General features: G+C 41.4%; 1 protein-coding gene and 1 non-coding gene across 7 annotated transcripts in view; both read right to left on the reverse strand.

Moving 5' to 3' along the window:
- CALN1 (calneuron 1) overlaps positions 1 to 13,256 on the reverse strand; it is a 528,997-nt gene that overhangs the window by 228,909 nt on the left and 286,832 nt on the right. The window lies entirely within an intron of this gene.
- On the reverse strand, positions 12,533 to 12,608 carry TRNAA-AGC (transfer RNA alanine (anticodon AGC)). Its single transcript has one exon. It is a non-coding gene; the product is annotated as a tRNA-Ala (tRNA).

Here is a 13,256-nt window from a genome sequence, read left to right on the forward strand (position 1 = left end):
TTCATCCTAAGAAGGAATGATTCCTTAACTGTAGGAGTTTGTTTTTTATTTTAATCTTAGAAAGTCCAATTTAATATATATCATCAACATGTAAAATAATAAAAACTATAGGATTGTATCAATATGTGACAAAAAGTTACTCAACAACAAAATTGATTTAAAAGAAAGATAAACCACAAATAACATATTACCTTACCACAACTGATATCCATCTCATATAGCGATTAATGTCATTTACAACTGTAAACTCAAACTGAGTACATTTCTATTAAAATCAGAAGAAAGAAAAAATGCCTGAAATTATTATTGTTTGATCTAAAAAATCTACCTACTGAAATAAAACAGAAGTGGAAAACAAGAGGAACCTCACATAACACAGACTCAGAAACCCCAGGGAGTCTTTTTTTCTTTTTTACAGGGATTCCACGCATACTGGGACTCTAAGAGACACTACTCGGCTTCTTCAATTTTCCGAGGTTGCAGACTATAATTCCCCTATATCTTCCCATTCTTTTCTTGGCACAGGAAGGGGGTCTGGCTACTGTCTGCATCCATCTCTGTGGAGCCTGTTGCCTGCATTAGGCAAGCTGGGTCTGCCTCCACTCAGAAAATCAGAGACCTGTGGACAAATGCTGCTGTTCAAAAGTCACCACCAACTGGCCCCAGCCAGTTGGCTGAGTGGGATAGCTTCAGCCCAATATGCGGATGTCCCAGGTTTGATTCCTGGTCAGAGCACACAGGAGAAATGACCATTTGCTTCTCCATCCTTACCCCTACCTCTTCTCTCTCTCACTCTTTCTTCTCCTTCCGCAGCCCATGGCTCAATTGGTTCAGCACATTGGCCCTGGGCACTGAGGATGGCTCCGTGGAGCCTCTACCTCAAGACACTAAAAATAGTTTGGTTGTGAGCATGGCTTCACATGGGCAGAGCATCAGCCCCAAACAGCGGGTTGCACGGTGGATCCCAGTCAGGGCACATGCGGGAGTCTGTCTATCTCCTCTCCTCTCACTTGGAAAAGAAGGGGGAAAAAGTCACCACCAGTCTCAGACCTCAGCAACTGTTTGGATCTTAAACAGGTTTACCAAAGAATGTTTGAGAAGTTTCTACTTTACACCTTCTGCCACACTGAGAAGATGTCATATAAACCAAGTTAGAAAAATGACAAGAAGAAATTACACAGAGACGAGAAAGTATTGGTACAGAAATAAAATCCTATGATCAGTAGACCGTTCACTGGAAAACATCAAAGTAGTGAAGAAATACGTGTGTGTACACACATACACATGAAACACAGAAGACTGAGGAATAAGATGGAGAAAAGACAGGTATGAAGGAAAAAATGTGGCGATCTCAGCCCAGCTCTAACCTGCATCTAAGGCTAGAAAGAGGGACTAAGATAATATGGAGCAAAAGTGGAAAACAAAAAGGGTCGAAGAAATGATTCCTAGGAAAGAAACTCAGTCTAAAAATAGAGAGTGTGAACCATTTTACAAGGAACTACTAACAGGGACAGCCCGTAGAACCAAACCCGCCATTGGTAATGACAACATGGAGAAGAAAACAGACTGCTGCGAGGGCCACACTCCACAGATAAGGGTTAGCACTTTTAAATATTAGTTGTGCACAGGGCACACAGAGTAGCTTGGTTCTGAGCTTCTTCACAATCTCAAAAACCAAAAATAATGGAGTGGCAATCAGAACTTTAAAAGCAAAAGGCTATAACCCCCAAATTCCATATCTAAATCAAGTTGTTGTTTTTATGTGTGTCAAGATTTATAATACTAAGAAGATTTAGGATTGAAGTAAACTTTCTGGAAAAAAAAAAAAAGAAAATTTTGGTAAGTTTATGCTGTAACAAATGTGTATTAATTAAAACAAGAAGCAGAAAATGAGTTAAGTATTGGCAGGTTGTAGGCGCGGAATCCAGCAAAAGGTACAGGCAAAGTAAGTGTTTCAAAACATGGTTCTAAAACTGACAATATTCTTTAAAATTGAACATAAAAATTGTATAAAGGGGGGGGAAGGGCAGTTGATATGTTTATAACAGCCATCTATGCAAATTAACAGAGAATAGAAAAGAGAAAGGGAGAAGCATTTAATTTCTCTTATAAAATAGAGTTTTATTCATTTGTAACTGATGTTAGGAGTTAGGGATAAGTTCAAAACCTTTATGGCCATTATTAGAAAAAGTGATAGTAAAATATATAACTTCCAAACAACTGAGAGGATGATATATTATTTTAAAAACTCACTACATTCATAAAGAGAAAGAGAGAGGTTCATAGTGTGAATTTCAAAACCAGCATAAAACAAAATGACAGCATTAAGACCTAAAAGAAAGCTCTTAAATAAATGATAGGTTAAACATGCCAATAAAATGGTGCTCAGAGGAATTAAAAATTAAAATATAATGGCCTGTATTGTGTAAAATTTCACTGCTAACAAAACCACACGGAGAGGTCAGGAGTGCAATGTACCATGTTCCTGGGAGACGCTAAATAATTGCAAATGTTTCCCAAGGACCACACTGAAAAACAGAAGTTAGGCAAACACAGGCAAAAAGGTTATGTGTCAAAAACCAACAGAAAGCGAAAGCATTACCCAAAGGCATTTAAAGGACATTTACACTGATAAAGAATACAATCTACTATAACAGCGGTTCTCAACCTGTGCGTCACCCGCCCGGCGGGGTCGCCTAAAGCCATTGGAAAATACATAATGCATATCAGGTATTTACATTCCGAATCATAACTGTAGCAAAATTACAGTTATGAAGTAGCCACCAAAATTATTTTTTGGTTTGGGGTCACCGCAACATGAGGAACTGTATTGCGGGGTCATGGCATTAGAAAGGTTGAGAACCACTGCACTATAAGGGCAAATAGAGCTTTGGAAAATAAAATAAAAACTGTTGGAAGTAAACTGAAGAAGCAACATAGCAGGGGGAGACTTCAATCTCTCCCAGTAATCCGGAATAAAATAACCGAAAATGCAGGTGGATGGGATATGGGTGATGTGAAGATAATTTCTAAGCAAGTCCAAAAGCCGTATACCATAGAGACAAAACCTTCATTAAAATTCATCATATTACTGCTTACAAAGAAAATCCTAGCAAATAGCAGGTCCTATGTATTTGCCAATATGAAATGAAAATAAAAAATTTAAATGTAACCTAGAAAGTTAAAATTCCAGCGTTAGAGATCATAAAATAATTTCCTAAATAAAAAAAAAGAAAGAAAAGAAAAACTGTAGAGTAGCAGAAGGAATTTAAAAATACAATAAAATGTTATAAAGGAAACAATGAAATAAAACTATCACAGTTTGGGAGATATCATTAAGCTCTTTACAGTAGCAAATTTCTCATCCTAGTTGCCTTAATTATTATTATTATTATATGAAATTTATTATGGTGATAAATGAATTCGGTAAAGTAGCAAGATACAAAATAAATACCCAGCAATCAGTTGCATTTTTATACACCAATTATAAACTATCAGAAAGGGAAACAAAGAAAACAATTCTACTCATAATTGCTTCAAAAAATATGAAATACCTTGAAATAAATTTAACCAAGGATGTAAAAGGCCTGTGCTCAGAAAATTATAAGACACTGAAGAAAAAAACTGAAGAATATACAAATAAGTGGAAGCATATTCTGTGTTCATGGACAGGCCTTAATTACTAAATAATGAGGAATTAAAATAAGTAATCTACTGAAGTTGTTAGAAATTACATCAAATAAGCAAAGCAGAAAAGAAAAAAAAAATAAAACAAAGAAACATCCTGCAATTGAAACTAAGGAAAGTGAAAATAAATTGCCTCAAGGATAGAAGAGGCCCTTATCACTCACTGGTCCATTTATGCAGAGTCATAAACTCCAAAGTCCATGGGGCCAATATAGTCCATTAAAGAGGAGCAGGTAGGTATAGGACAATAAGGAATGGTAGAGACTGGGGCAATTGCCTTGCCTATAAAGGACAGCTGCTCAACTCCACCAAATTACTGCTGTGAAGAAATGCAGATCTAGTTTTGCCAAATTCTCCAATTTTAAGAGGAGAGAGAAATGAAGATTTTTAATATGAGATTCTCTGCTATATAAAATGATGTGTAAGCCAAATAAAACATGGCTATGAGCTGTATTTGGCTGGGAGGATGCAAATATACAGCTTCCAATTTAGACTACTTACTTCAGCTTGGATCAATTTCAATAACATACTTTTCCAGAAAAACTCCATTTCATGTAGATGTTCAAATGTATTCACACAAAACTGTATAAAGTATTCTTTTGTAAAATCTCCCACATCTTTTCATTTCTAGTTAGTTTAGTAATAACTCTCTTTACTTTTAAATATGCTATATTTGTCAATGTATCCCTCCCCCCCCCCCCCTTAAAAGATCAGCTTTTGGATCTATTCACTAAATTGAATGGTTTGGGGTTTTTAATTTTTAAGTTTCTAAATGGGTGAGATTCTTATTCAAATTTTTATTTCTAGTGTGTTGCATGTAATAAAAAATGTGCCTCTAATATTTGTTCTTTGGAATTTAATTAAGCTTTCTTTGTGGCCTAATAAATAGCCATGTATTTTTAATGTTTCAGAATCACTTAAAAAAGAAGGGTGTTCTCTTTTTAAGGGTACAAAAGTTATACTACACAGACACGCATGTCTATACATATACACACACATTCAACGTGATCAAATTATTTTACTTCATTTTATCTACTTGATCAATCCAAAAGAAATGTTTAAAATCTCCAAAACAACTGTTTTTGCCCCTATTCACAGTATTTCCAAAGGTTTTTCCTGAGGTAAAATTTTGCAATGAATGAATGTGACATTGTTTTTTAAAGCCTAAAATCCTTAAGTCATCATTAGTGTTGTTAACTAATTATTTCCAGTTCCCTCCCTTCTGGGCATGGAGTCAGTTTCTACTTCCTAATGCCCCTTGGTATTAGGCACAGCCATGTGACTTGCTTTGGCCAATGAGATGTGAACAAGAATGACAAAAACTTCAAGAATCACTGTATGATTGATTCACTGGGTCTCTTTCCCTTGCCGTAGCTATCATGAAAACGCAGGCACAGATGCCTCCCTCTGCAGGACCCCTGAATGAGGATGACAAAGGGAACCTACAATGGATATACAGCATGGTGACTCAGAACTTGTATTTCGTGGCATCCGGCTGCTGATATTGGGGGGGGGATTATTTCTTACTGCAGCATAACTTAGCCTATTCTTACTGAAAAGAATCCAAAAAAATAAGGCAATCTGCAAAAGGAAAAAAAAATGGATGACCAAATCAACATATGAAAAATAAATAATCTCAGTTATAAGTTAAAATAAGTTTTTCCTTTTCACCAATCATATTAATAATGATTTGCTAAATAATACTGGACGGGGTGTTCTAAGATGGGCATTCTCATCTATTGCTTTTAGCAAACCTTGCCTGAGAGAAATGTCATCTATATACAAGAGGTTTTATCATTCTTATCACTGTTCATGTAATACTCTTACCTATAGGAACCCAGTGCAGTCTCTGCTTCCACGATGATGCCGTGTGCAGTACCAGGAGGAAACCAACTTCCTAAGTGGGATTCTGAGAGTGTTTGTTTTTAGAAACTATCTGTAAGACCACAATAGGTCTTACACAATAGGTCTTCATCTCTGTTGACTCCTTACATTTTACAATGCATATCAGCCTCTGTAGGCCACAGGCTGCTGTCACGTCTTCTCTGTGAACAGCACTACTGGTATCATGTGGCGCCAAGGAAACCAGCTGGGCAGGTGTACAGACCAGACCATCTATACACAAGGTACCAATTCAGGTCTTAACATTCCACTTGTACTTTCTGCCTGACCGGCAGAGAGGTGAGCAATCTTACCAAAATGCCATTCCTACTGACAGAAGACACTGCTAACCACGCACTTCCTAACTAAGAACACCTGCTTTAAATGAAATCCAGTGACTGGGGGCGCTTTTTCACATTTTGAAGGGCAAAGCTAATATAGTGATGTAGACAGGGGTAAACAGTGACATAGCAGACTCACAAATACTTCTAGGATGGCTTTCACTTCCTTTTTTTTCTTTCTTTCTTTCTTTCCTCTTTTTTTAGGTAAAAGGAGGAGAGATAGTGAGGCAGATTCCCACATGCTTCCTGACCAAGATGCACCCAGCAATCCCCATCTTGGGCTGATGCTCGAGTACCAAGCTATTTTTACCACCTGAGGCTGATGAGCTCAAACCAACCGAGCCATCCTCAGCACTCAGGGCCATGCTCGAACCAATCAAGCCACTGGCTGTGGGAAGGAAAGAGGGATAGAGGGGGAGAGAGATGGGGAGAGAAACAGAAGGTCACTTCTCCTGTGTGCCCTGTCCATGAATCAAACCCAGGATATCCATACGCCAGCTGATGCTCTATCCACTGAGCCACCAGCCAGCACCTCCATTTTTTTAAGATTACCCTTGTGATAGGAAGCAATAAAATGTTAATTAAATCACCTTGATTTTTTAGTTTGCTAATTAAATTATTTTATGATTAGGAAAATGAATATATCATAGAAATCAGTATATATATATATATAACTGCTAATTTTTAAAGAACTATGATAGGTTAGAAAATCATTAGTATAAAATCACTTTGAAAGTAGTTATCTCAATCAGACCAACCACCATTTAGATATAGGAAAATCCAAAACAACTGCAGCAGTGTCTTAAAATCTTACCCCTGCACTGAGGATTACAAAACCTCTATAAATAACAACTCCATGGTAAGCAGCTCAATGTCTTCATGGGTAGGGGTAACCATTCCCACACAAAACAAAACAAAACTTGGTTCCTCTTGCTATCTAAATGAACAAGAGCTGAGAACAAAGAATGAGGGGGGGAAATGAAGTGCTAACATTCTTGCTAATAAAAAATAGAAAGATGGTATCTATGTTATGCACAGGCATCGTAATTAATTAAATGTTATCTGTGGTTTCTTGGGCTAAATTAACTATTGAAGGCAAGGCTTTGGAAGAGCCATGTAGCACAGGGGTCCCCAAACTTTTTACACAGGGGGCCAGTTCACTGTCCCTCAGACCGTTGGAGGGCCGGACTATAAAAAAACCTATGAACAAATCCCTATGCACACTGCACATATCTTATTTTAAAGTAAAAAAACAAAATGGGAACAAATACAATATTTAAAATAAAGAACAAGTAAATTTAAATCAACAAACTGACCAGTATTTCAATGGGAACAATGCTCCTCTCACTGACCACCAATGAAAGAGGTGCCCCTTCCAGAAGTGCGGCGGGGGCCGGATAAATGGCCTCAGGGGGCCGCATGCGGCCGGGCCGTAGTTTGGGGACCCCTGATGTAGTGTCTATGTTTGACCTTTATGGTAGCAATGGTGACTACCAGGGCTGGGTGGGGGTGGGATGGCTGCTTTCACATGCCCTTGAAAGAAAAAAGAAGCTCGGGCATTCAAACTTCTCTCCACTCAGGTCACAGAGAACTAGAGTGCTTCTAGGGTGGCCCAAAAATAATCACTTATTCCTTCCGACATTAGGGAAGACCCCAAATTTAAGTGTTTGGCCTGCAGAATTCTAAGTTGAAATCACAGCCTCATTAAGTCTCATGAAATTTAGGGCACTGATTGGAAAGGCATGGGACCTGAGACTTAGGGTAGGGACCTCTGGGTGGATTTAGAAAACTGAATGCCCAAATCTGCCCAATGTCCTCTCTGATGTCCTCCCGAGGTCTGACAAGGCCAAATTGAAGAACTTAGAGACCCTGAATACCCATAATAAACACATCTGCGATAGCTGCCTTGAATGCCTATTTTCAAAATCCACTCCCACCATGTTTCACTGCCTCTAAATGCGTCACTAGGATCAGACTAGCACATTGTGGGAGAAGTGACAAGTCTGATATAGGAGAACACGGAGTTGCAAGATGTAGCTAATTTTTATTAGTGTAAACCTGGGGGATAGGTTTAGCAATGGATGCTAGGAAGTTAAAACAAGGGAGACAGAATACAATATTAGAGGAGTCTTATTGAAGACTGGTCTTATTGAACTGGGTGCACATACCAGAAACTCTGTTTTTATTATGTTGGCTTGAGTAGCTAGAAGTTTGGTCTTTAGCTGAAATTTGGATTCAGTGTGGCCCACTGTCAACAAGACGAAGACAACAGACCTTTGCCACCATAATGCAGAGGAAGGAACTGCTTAGTGAGACAGAAGTGCTGGAGCGGATTTGTCAGAAGCACCCACCACCACTACATATCCCAAAAGGCTAAAGGACTCTCCCCTCGCTAAAGCAACAAGAAACCCAAAGACACCACCTTCAAGTCACAAACTCTGCTCTAGGGTCAGGCTTGACTCACATAAGGATAACATGGGGAGTGGCTGGGGTTCTTCACCCAGCCAGAGGTGATAGGAGGCTATCTGGAACAGGAATTGGTGACCAAAACAGTTACATATACGTTTGAACTATCTATATATCGTGCCTCTGGCATGTATGTTTGTTAGATGTCTGTGTGTGTGTGTGTGTCTGTGTGTTTGTGTGTGTGTTCCATGTAGTCAATGTTTCAATATTCTATTGTCACTCTAAGTGACCTATAGCCACTAAAATCACCAATATATATAAGATACGTGGTTAAGATCTTACATTCATATGGCTCTTACTAGTAGCATGACCTGGACAAGTTGCTTGAAACCTCTGTCCTTCATTTTTCTCATCTCTAAAATGACTATTATAATAGTACCTATAGCTGTTATGAGGACTAAATAAGGTAATACGCTAAGTGCTTAGAACCATGCTTGGCCCATGGTGAAGATTCTGTAATGTACTGGCTGGTATCATTGTTACCCAATGTTACTGTGGGGCATGGAGACTATTACGTAAGTGTTAGTTATCATCATTACCCAGTTAAGACTTACCACATTTAGATCAAAGTACATTCAGCAATAATTCACTAACACGGACTGATGGTTTTAATCATCATGATTTAATGCCAATCATGCTTATTCACAAATGCAAACATTTGGAGAGTTATTTTCCTATAATTGACCTTTGTCAGAAATTGGGCTCTGTGAATTACTTCCAGTTTTTAGAGCTACAAATCTTGTGCATTGAGTTAACGGCAGGAGACCGTGGAGGGGGAGGGGTCCCCAAACAAGGAGATACAGTTAGGTTTGCTTCCAGTTTCTCAAAGCAAGCCCCAGACTAGCACCTCTCCAATATTAATGTGTATGCAAATCACCTGGACTCTTGTTAAACTGCAGACTCTGGATGAGCAGCAGGTAGGGTGGGTCTGAGATTTCGGCATTTTAAGCAAGCTCCCAGGTGGTGTGGATCCCGCAGGTCCCTGGACCACGGCTGGAGGAGCAAGGAAGCTGAGGCCTCTGCGTGGGGGGAAGCGGGGCTGCTGACTTTCAGGCAGGGCTGGCCGCCCACCGACTGTCCGCTTCCTTCATCCAATCCCCAGAGGAAAACTCCTTATCTGCCTTGCAGGCATTAACTTCCTATTCAGACCTTTGCTCACACAAATGTTCACAGGCTTGAAGATTCCTCTTTAGCGTTAGATTTCATGTTTTGACCAAAGGGGCCCCAGTTGTGCCGATGCACACACATTGCTGTCCATAATCCGACAGGTTTGTTAAAGGAAGCAGGCTCCTGGTCCCCATCCTGGGGCTTCTCAATCTATTTGTCCGTTTTATTTTGTTTTGTTTCATTTGAACACACTCTTTGGGTGTTTTCTGATGTGCCCTCAGGATTGGATGCCTCTCCTTTAGGCTAAAAAGTCCCAGCTAGTTCCACCTCACACCCCATGGCCACACAGTGTGCAATCTGTATACGAGTGTCTTCCCACACTAGGCATAAAGAAGTGGGCGTTCTAAGCTCTCAGACAAGACTCACACTAACTCCGGAGCATCCCAACAGGTACACTGACGTATCTGAACCGAAAGTGGAAGTGAGTGCTACTCAGAAGTAAGCATATACTTTCTGTGTTATCTAGGAGATCACAATGTAAATAGAAAGGTCATAATCACATGACCACTCAGCCGAGGACTAAAACTTGCAGTGAATGGGTAGCGAGCGAGGAAAGATGTGGACACACAGGCCAACAAGGGAGACACGGCTTACTTTCCCATGGGACTCTGGCCATCATTTTGTTCTTTGCAGTCAGTGGTATATGCCTCAAAGTGAACTAAAAAGTGAATCCTGTCAACCATAAAAATAAGCCAGTTCACACATAATGGACACCAGATAAATCCTTTTAAAACTGAACTAACATGAATCAAATCCACTATCCAGGCAGCAGTGAACCTACAAAACAAACTAACAAAACAAAACTACAAACCTGGTGAGAGGTTATTCATTTCCCAACCCCAAATTTGTTGGAATTTCATGAGATTCTGCATCTTGGAGGAACAACAACAACAACAACAACAAAAAAAAAAACAATTAAGGAGGAAGAGGGCAAGGTCTGACTTTGTTTCGAAGAGGGAGGGACTTCCGTTCTTTATGAAGAGGAGGCAATGCGGACAGGGTGATGAAGGGCATGAACGTCTCCTGGTTTGAGTGTCTCAGGACACTATTGGCAAAGCTAGCTGGATTCGCTCCAGATGGCCGCAGTGGTGTGGTTATAGAAAGCAGTCAAATGCATCCCTTGGGTTTTGAAGATCCCAAGTCTGTATTCCCCAGAGGATGACACAGGAGGCCCGGATGAGCCCCTGGGAGCCGCTGTGGGACCACAGAGCAGTGGGAGCAGCTGGCACGTGGTCGAGCCACAGTCACTTTCAAGCAGCCTTTCTCAGCCCACCACTATAAAAGATTGATGCTTTGGAGATGCTTTTTGGGTGACTATTTTAGCAATCTTTCCAAGGATGGTATCTGTAACTTCTACCGTGATGCCTTGTAGGGAAGTTGATGCCTGACAGGTAAGGAGAGCCGGGGGGGGGGGGGGGGGGGGGGGAGGGGGCACCGAGCTTAAATGCCTCCAGGAGCCTCAATAGAGGGTCACAGGTCTCCAGAACCTGGGACGGAGAGATGCTGGCCCAAAGCATGCAGGAAGAATGAGTCCTGGTCCCTGACTGGCTTTAGGACAAAAGGCACCTAGCTGCAGAGGCTGATGGAAGAGGACCGGGAAGGTGTGATCAACAGGGAGTGCAGAATTGAGTTCAAGTTCCAAGAAAGAACCTTTGCAATAATGAGCCAAAGAGGAAGCCCTGGGCGTTGGGCAAAAGATTTGGTTTTCTCTTTAGTATTTTACTGAGTAGTTTAGCCCATGCAATACACACACCCGCGCACGCACACACAGAGTCAGTCCCAGCACTAAAGGCAAATTGGACATGGGCCAAGAGAGCAATCCCAGACCCTATTGCTTGTCTTCCATTCTGCTCTGTAGAAAACCAGCTCCACACAAGACTGGAACTGTCTGGCTCCTGCAAGCTCTGTGTCCAGGAACCCCCCCTCCCAGAGCTCCCTAACCCAGGGAGGTTCCTGTTACACGCGCAGCCAGCCAGGCACCCTATCCCAACGAACCACCTAATGAAAGCCTCATGTGTTGACTTAGGCTGCATAGACACTCTCAGGCCAATTCTAGCTGGGTCTCAGCCAAAGGTATGACCTCATCGTCTGGCAAACCGGGGACCCCAGAAAGAGAAGACTGGTGTGTGGGCCAGACCTGCTCCTAATCATGGCCGGCCAGGATAGATGGAGACAGTGCCTCTCTTCTGAAGCCCCTGAGGACCAGGGGTCAGGGCCCGTGGGCCAGGAGGCACAGTCATCTGACAGCTAAGAATCCTCAGTCTGGCCCAAACACTCCTTTTTGGAGGGCATTAGCCCCATAAAAATCTCTGCCTTTCCACAAGTTTCACACCAAAGAGAAGCTTAATTGGGCAGAGCCAAACCTCTGTGGAGAATTCCCAGCTACAGAAGCTAGGAAGGAAAGATATAAGTAGAACTTAGATTATTTTTTTAATAGAACAGCTCAAAAGAGCCCATTAAAAGAAAGACACTGAATAACAGTCTATCCATCCATATCCAGAACTTCATACCCCAGAAATTTCACTTATCAGCATCATTTACAAAACACTTCAAGACCCACATTTCAGCCTCAGACTGGGCATTTTTCACACACTTAGGCATTTAATAAATTGTGTAGGCAATTCCTTTTGCCTACACAGCTGCACTGTTTTCTTTTTTTTTTATTATTTATTTATTTATTTTTTCATTTTTCTGAAGCTGGAAACAGGGAGAGACAGTCAGACAGACTCCCGCATGCACCCGACCGGGATCCACCCGGCACGCCCACCAGGGGCGATGCTCTGCCCACCAGGGGGCGATGCTCTGCCCATCCTGGGCGTCGCCATGTTGCGACCAGAGCCACTCCAGCGCCTGAGGCAGAGGCCACAGAGCCATCCCCAGCGCCCGGGCCATCTTTGCTCCAATGGAGCCTTGGCTGCGGGAGGGGAAGAGAGGGACAGAGAGGAAAGCGCGGCGGAGGGGTGGAGAAGCAAATGGGCGCTTCTCCTGTGTGCCCTGGCCGGGAATCGAACCCGGGTCCTCCGCACGCTAGGCCGACGCTCTACCACTGAGCCAACCAGCCAGGGCTTGCACTGTTTTCAAATGTTCTGTAGTAAGTCATTTTTAGGCAACAAGACTTCAAAAGAGCTGCACTTCAGAAATAAATAAATGTGTTTATACCTGATGTGGTCACGGTGAAATAGCTAATGACTTGGGCTTTCGTTAAAGGAAGGAATAGAAATTCTCTGCAAGATTTGCTTGTAAGTTCTGCCTTTAGGCATTGATAGCTGAGTACGAAAGGTTGCAAAAAAAAAAAAAAAAAAAAGGTGAAATTTGAAGTCTCTTAATTGCATCCCATATGGAGCATTGGCCTGAGTCCTGATGAGCCCCTTGAATATCCATCATACAAGATCCCTGGGGACTCCTAGGCCTCGTGGAATCCAGGAGGATTTGCAATAACATAAAAATTCCCCATGAGCTGAGGGACACTGAGTAGAAAGAACAAGGACTGACTTTGATGAAGAGCCTTCAGTCTCCTAGGAGTTTCTCTCTGACAATAGCCACAACTTGATTTTTATTAAATAGTGCTAATTTCATTTGCTTTTGGTCAATTTGACTAGTAGTTGTGGAAAGAATCAAAGCGCAAAACCTCCGTAGTTTCATAGACAGAGGTAGATATATTGTTATTATTTTAAAGGGGAAACACTTCTCTGGAAATATATCTCTAAAATAATG

This window comes from Saccopteryx leptura, chromosome 4, assembly GCF_036850995.1.
Source record: "Saccopteryx leptura isolate mSacLep1 chromosome 4, mSacLep1_pri_phased_curated, whole genome shotgun sequence".
NCBI classification, from domain to species: domain Eukaryota; kingdom Metazoa; phylum Chordata; class Mammalia; order Chiroptera; family Emballonuridae; genus Saccopteryx; species Saccopteryx leptura.